Source organism: Dipodomys spectabilis, unplaced genomic scaffold (assembly GCF_019054845.1).
Source record: "Dipodomys spectabilis isolate Male_0828 unplaced genomic scaffold, ASM1905484v1 ptg000159l, whole genome shotgun sequence".
Lineage (NCBI taxonomy): Eukaryota > Metazoa > Chordata > Mammalia > Rodentia > Heteromyidae > Dipodomys > Dipodomys spectabilis.
Window position 1 is genome coordinate 3,457,250 of NW_024870836.1, and position 7,751 is coordinate 3,465,000.

The following is a 7,751-nucleotide window of genomic DNA, read 5'->3' on the forward strand; positions in this document are numbered from 1 at the left end:
ATCAGAAGGCCTAATCTAAGGATAATGGGTGTAGAGGAGCACCTAGAAACAGAAGTTAATGATCTAGGAAATTTGTTTAACAGGATCCTAGCAGAGAACTTCCCAAACATGCAAAAAGATAGGCCTGTCCAGATACAAGAAGCCTTTAGAACCCCAAATAGACCAGACCAGAATAGGACATCCCACCGCCACATTTTAATCCACACAGGATCAACTCAGACCAAGGAAAAGATCCTTAAAGCTGTCAAGGAGAAAAGGGTAATCACCTATAAAGGGAAACCAATTAGAATCACCTCAGATTTCTCAGCAGAGACAATCAAAGCAAGAAGAGCCTGGAATGATGTATGCCATGCCCTGAAAACAAACAACTATCAACCAAGAATACTGTACCCAGCTAAACTCTCCTTCATAACTGAAGGCCAAATAAAAACCTTCCATAGCAAAGAAAAATTGAAACAATACATCTCCACCAAACCAGCCCTACAAAAGATTCTTAAAGATGTCCTACACATAGAAAACCAACAAGACCGCAATAAAGGCCAAGAAACTGCACCCAAACTGAGAATCCAAGAACCATAGGAAGAACCCAGTTTTCGCAGCCCCCAAGAAGGTAGATAACATGGCAGGAACTCCCAAATACCTCTCAGTCCTATCTCTTAACGTTAACGGACTGAACTCTCCAATTAAGTGACATAGACTGTCTAGTTGGATTAAAAAACAAGACCCTTCTATCTGCTGCCTGCAGGAGTCACATCTTGCCCATAAAAACAAACACATTTTCAATGTTAAAGGCTGGAACAAAATCTACCAAGCAAACGGACCACATAAACAGGCGGGAGTTGCAATCCTAATATCAGATAAAATAGACTTCAAATTAAAATTCGTGAAAACAGATAAAGAAGGTCGCTACATACTAATTAAAGGATCTCTCCTTCAGGAGGATATTACAATTCTAAATATCTATTCGCCAAACAATGGAGCACCCAAATTTATCAAAGAAACACTACTTTCCCTCAAATCCCATATAGATCCAAAGACATTAATTGTTGGGGATTTTAACACACCACTCTCCCCACTAGATAGATCAACTTGGCAAAAACTCAACAGAGAAACCGCAGATCTAAACAGCTGCATAGATCAACTAGACTTAACAGATATTTACCGAACATTTCACCCAGCAGCATCAGAATACACGTTTTTCTCAGCAGCACATGGAACGTTTTCTAAAATAGACCACATTTTAGGCCACAAAGCAAACTTGTCTAAATTCAGAAACATTGACGTTATACCTTGCATTCTCTCTGACCACAAGGGAATAAAATTAGAACTCAACACCAAAAGCCACCAAAGAAAGTCCGGTATCACATGGAGGCTGAACAACACACTGCTGAATCATGAGTGGGTCATGGAAGAGATTAGAAAGGAAATTCTAATGTTCATGCTATTCAACAAAAATGAACACACAAAATACCAGCTCCTCTGGGACAGAGCAAAGGCAGTACTCAGAGGCAAGTTTATAGCTCTGAGCTCCTACATCAACAAATTGGAGAGATCTGAAACTAACAATTTAATGACACATCTAAACCTCCTTGAAAAAGAGCAGCAAGATAAACCCCAATACAGTAGATGGAAAGAAATAATCAAAATTAAATCAGAATTAAATGAATTAGAATCCAAAAAAACTATAGAAAGAATCAACAAAACAAAGAGTTGGTTCTTCGAAAAACTTAACAAAATTGACAGACCCTTAGCAAATCTTATCAGAAAAAGAAGAGAACACACCCAAATTAATAAACTCAGAGATGAAAATGGAAACATCACCATGGAAACAACCAAGATTCAGAACATTATAAGGGAATACTTCTCAAAAATTTATGCTAATAAGTTTGAGAACTTGACAGAAATGGACCTCTTCCTAGCAAATATTGACATGCCAAAACTAAACCAAGATGAGTTAAACTATCTTAAAAGGCCCAAATGAAGCATTGAAATAGAAACAGCAATAAGAGACCTCCCAGCTAAGAAAAGTCCAGGACCAGATGGTTTTACAGCGGAATTTTACAAGGCCTTCAAAGCAGAGCTCACACCAATTCTCCTCCAACTCTTCAATGAAATTGGAAGAGAAAGCTCACTACCGAACACATTCTATGAAGCCATCATAACCCTCATCCCAAAACCAGGCAGGGACTCATCAAAGAAAGAGAACTATAGACCCATTTCTTTGATGAACATTGATGCAAAACTTCTCAACAACATTTTGGCCAATCGACTTCAACAATTCATCCAAAAAATCATACACCACGATCAAACAGGATTCATTTCAGGGATGCAAAGCTGGTTCAATATACGCAAATCAATTAATATTATTCATCACATCAACAGGAGCAAGAACAAGAACCACATGGTTATCTCAATAGACGCAGAAAAAGCATTCGACAAGATCCAACACCCCTTTATGATGAATGTTTTGGAAAAATTAGGAATCCATGGAACATTCCTCAATACAATAAAGGCTGTATATGACAAACCTACAGCCAGCATTATACTCAATGGTGAAAAACTAAAGCCATTTCCTCTTAACTCAGGAACAAGAAAAGGTTGCCCACTCTCTCCACTTCTTTTCAATCTAGTATTAGAATGCCTAGCTACAGCAATAAGACAAGATGCAGACATAAAGGGGATCCAAATAGGGAAAGAAGAAATAAAACTCTCCCTCTTTGCAGATGACATGATCTTGTATTTAAAGAATCCCATAGACTCCACTCCCAAATTACTCAAGCTGATTCAAAACTTTGGCAAAGTAGCAGGTTATAAAATTAACCCCCCAAAATCAATGGCTTTTCTGTATGCCAACAATGAGAAAAGTGTGGCTGAAATTAGGAAAGCAACTCCATTTGTAATAGCCCCACAAAAAATAAAATACCTAGGAATTAACTAAAGAAGTGAAGGACCTCTATGATGAAAACTTTAAAATCTCGAAAAAGGAAATCAACACAGAACTTAAAAAATGGCAAAACCTCCCATGCTCCTGGATTGGAAAGATTAACATCGTGAAAATGGCAATACTTCCCAAGGCTATCTACAAATTCAACGCAATACCTATCAAAATTCCACCCTCATTCTTCAAGGAAATAGAAGAGGCAATCCAAAAATTCATATGGAACAATAAAAGACCCCGAATAGCAAAAACGCTCCTCAACAGAAAGAACACTGCTGGAGGAATATCAATACCAAATTTCAAACTCTACTATAAAGCCATAGTAATCAAAACAGCTTGGTATTGGCATAAGAACAGACCTCAGGACCAATGGAATAGAATTGAAAACCCAGAAATGAACCTACAGACCTATAGCCATCTAATCTTCGATAAGGGAGCTAAAACAATCGAATGGAAGACAGACAGCCTCTTCAGTAAATGGTGCTGGCAAAACTGGTTAACTACATGTAGAAAACTAAAGCTAGATCCTTATATATCACCCTGCACCAGAATCAACTCCAAATGGATCAAAGACCTTGAACTCAAAGCAGACACTCTGAAAACATTACAGATGGAATAGGAGAAACCCTGAGTCTCCTTGGCTCATGCCGAAATTTTCTGAATAGCGACCCGGAAACACAACAAATCAAAGAAAGGTTGGACAAATGGGATTGTATAAGGTTGCAGAGCTTCTGCAGGGCAAATGACATAGCTAGCAAGATCAATAGAAAGCCCACGGACTGGGAGAAGATCTTTACTAGCCATACAACGGACAAGGGTCTCATATCTAAAATATACTTGGAACTCAAAAAATTAAACCACCCAACAACAAATCCTCAAAGAAGCAACTGCCCAATAAGTAAGTGGGCGAAAGACTTAAAGAGAAGCTTCTCTGAAGAAGAAAGAAGGAACGCCAATAGACACATGAAGAAATGTTCAACATCCCTAGCCATAAAAGAAATGCAAATCAAAACAACATTGAGATATCACCTCACTCCAGTTAGAACAGCAAAAATCAAGAACTCTAACAACAACAGATGCTGGAGGGGATGTGGACAGAAAGGAAGCTTACTTCATTGTTGGTGGGAATGTAAACTTGTTCAACCACTTTGGAAAGCAGTATGGAGGTTCCTCAAAAGACTTCACATAGAACTCCCCTATGACCCAGCAATCCCACTTTTGGGCATTTACCCTAATGTTTACAAAAAAGACCACACTAAAGCTACCAGCACAACTATGTTTATTGCAGCATTATTTACCATAGCTAACATATGGAACCAACCCAGATGCCCCTCAGTAGATGAATGGATCAAGAAAATGTGGTATATATACACAATGGAATTCTATGCCTCCATCAGAAAGAATGACATTGCCCCATTTGTTAGAGAATGGAAAGGCTTGGAAAAAATTATATTAAGTGAAGTAAGCCAGGCCCAAATAAACATAGGTCCCATGGTTTCCCTTATTTGCAATATCTAGTATAGGTATGAGTCAAGCGGAAAAAGTCAGAGAATGTGATGTTAGGAAAACGAACCCTCAAATATGTATTTTAATGTTTTTGTTTCTTTCATGCATGTGTTTCTAACGCATTTATAAGATTATTTCTTGGTTGCTTTGTGGGTCCCTCCCCCACAGTGTAACCCCTGCTTTCACTATATTTGATGTCAGTATAACATGTGGAGGAGATGGGGACAAACAAGTCGTTTAAGGATTCAGGTGGACCTGTTGCAACAATGAGAAGTACAAAATGTCATGTCAAAACCAGCTTTACAATGTCGGAGGGGGGGGAGCGGGGGTATGATTGGGTGGGCGGGAGGGGGGAGGCTGGGAAGGGAGGTGAAGGGTAAACAAAGGAGGAGGCTGCAATGCTTGGTAAGAAATGTATGCATTATCCTGCCCATGTAATTGTAACCCCTCTGTACAGTATGTTCTCAAATAAAATAAAATAAAATTTAAAAAATAAATAAATAAAAAAAAATAGCGTACAGAGGGGTTACATTTACATGGGTAAGGTAATGAGTACATTTCTTATCAAGCGTTGTTGCCTCCTCCTGTTTCTACTTCTCATCCCTTCCCATCTCCCTTCTCCACCCCTCCCAACACCCCGCCCCTGGCAAAAGTTGTAAAGTTAGTAATTGGACATGATGAGTTGTATATCTCATTGTTGCAATGGGTCCAACGTATCCCCATTTAAAGGTTGGTTTTTGACCATTTCCTCCACAAATTTTACCAATATCAAATAAAGGGGTTATACCATGGGGGAGGGACATACAAAGCAACAAAGAAATAATCTTATAAATATGTTAGAAACAATTGCAAGAAAGAAAAAATACATTTCAGTACTTATCTTGGGATTCATTTCACCTAACATGAACTTATCTTAACTTTTCTGCTTGTTTCAAAAATATACTAGTTATTGCAAATAAGGGAAACCATGGGACCTATATTTTTGGACCTGGCTTACTTCACTTAAGTTTTTCCAAGTCTTTCGATTTTCTAACAAATGGGGCAATGTCATTCTTTCTCATAGAGGCATAGAATTGCATTGTGTATATCTACCACATTATCTAGATCCATTCATCTAATGAGGGGCATCTGGATTGGTTCCATATCTTAGCTATGGTAAATAATGTTGCAATAAACATAGTTGTGCTGGTAGCTTTAGTATGGTCTTGTTTGTGATCATTTGGGTAAATGCCCAAAAGTGAGATTGCAGGGAAATAGGAGAGCTCTATATGGAGTCTTTTGAGGAACCTCCATACTACTTTCCAAAGTGGTTGAACAAGTTTACTCTCCCACCAACAATGCAGTAAGATTCCCTTCTGTCCCCATCTCCTCCAGTATCTGTTGTTATTAGAGTTCTTGATTACAGCTATTCTAACTGGGCTGGGGTGGTATCTCAATGTTGGGTTGATTTGCATTTCTTTTATAGCTAGAGAGGTTGAGCATTTCTTCATATGTCCATCGCCCATCCTTCTTTCATCTTCAGAGAAGTTTCCCTTTAAGTCTTTAGCCCACTTATTTATTGGGCAGTTGTTTCTCTGAGAATTTGTTGTTGGGGTATTTAATTTTTTGAGTTGCAGGTATATGAGACCCTTGTCCGTTGTATGGCTAGTGAAGAACTTCTCCCAATCCGTGGGATTTCTATCAATATTGCTAGCTATGTCCTTTGCCTTGCAGAAAGTATGCAATTTCATGCAATCCCATTTGTCCAAACTTTCTTTGATTTGTTGTGTTTCTGGGTCTCTATTAAGAAAATTTCAGCCTGTGCCAAGGAGATCTAGGGTTTCTCCTATTGCATCCTGTAATGTATTCAGAGTGTCTGCTTTGACTCTGAGGTCTTTGATCCATTTGGAGTTGATTCTTGTGCAGGTGATATATAAGGATCTAGCTTTAGTTTTCTACAAGTGATTAACCAATTTTGCCAGCACCTTTTACTGAAGAGGCTGTCTTTCTTCCATTCTAATTATTTAGCTTCCTTATCGAAGATTAGATGGCTATATATCTGTAGGTTCAATTCTATTCCATTGGTCCTGAGGTCTGTTCTTGAGCCATTACCACGTTGTTTTGATTAATATGGTGTTGTATTAGAGTTTGAAATTTGGTATTGATATTCCTCCAGCACTTTTCTTTCTTTTAATGATCTTTTATGCTATCCAGGGTCTTTTATTGTTCCATATGAATTTTTGGATTGTCTCTTCTATTCCTTGAAGAATGAATTTGGGATATTGATAGGTATTGCATTGAATTTGTAGATAGCCTTGGGAAGTATTGCCATTTTCATGATGTTGATCCTTCCAATCCAGGAGCATGGGAGTTTTTGCCAGTGTCTAAGTTCTGTTTTGATTTCCTTTTTCTGGTTTTTCAAGTGTTCATCATAGAGGTCCTTCACTTCTTTGGTTAAGTTAATTCCTAGGTATTTTATTTTTTGTGGAGCTATTATGAATGGAGTTGCTTTCCTGATTTCAGCCACACTTTTCTCATTCTTGGCATACAGAAAAGTCATTGATTTTTGAGGGTTAAATTTATACCCTGCCACTTTGCCCAAGTTCTGAATAAGGTTGAATAATTTGGGAGTGGAGTCAGTGGGATTCTTTAAATACATAATCATGCCATCTACAAAGAGGGAGACTTTTACATCATCTTTCCCTATTTGGATCCATTTTATGTTTTCATCTTGTCTTATTGCTATATCTTGGCATTCTAATACTAGATTGAAAAGGAGTGGCGAGAATGAACATCCTTGTCTTGTTTCTGATTTAAGAGGAAATGGCTTTAATTTTTCAACATTAAGTATAATGCTGGCTGTAGGTTTGTCATATACAGCCTTTATGGTATTGAGGAATGTTCCCTGGATTCCTAGTTTTTCCATAGTCTTCATTATCAATGGGTGTTGAATCTTGTCAAATGCCTTTCCTGCATCTATTGAGATAAACATGTGGTTTTTATCCTTGTTCTTGTTGATGTGATGAATAATATTAATTGATTTGCGTATATTAACCCAGCTTTGCATCCCTGAAATGAATCCTGTTTGATCGTGGTGTATAATTTTTTGGATCAATTGTTGAAATTGATTGGCCAAAATTTTGTTGAGAAGTTTTGCATCAATGTTCATCAAACAAATTGGTCTATAGTTCTGTTTTTTGATGAGTCCCTGCCTGGTTTTGGGATGAGGGTTATGATGTCTTCATAGAATGAGTTTGGTAGTGCACTTTGTCTTTCAATTTCATTGAAGGGCCATGGTGTGAGCTCTGCTTTGAAGGCCTTATAGAAT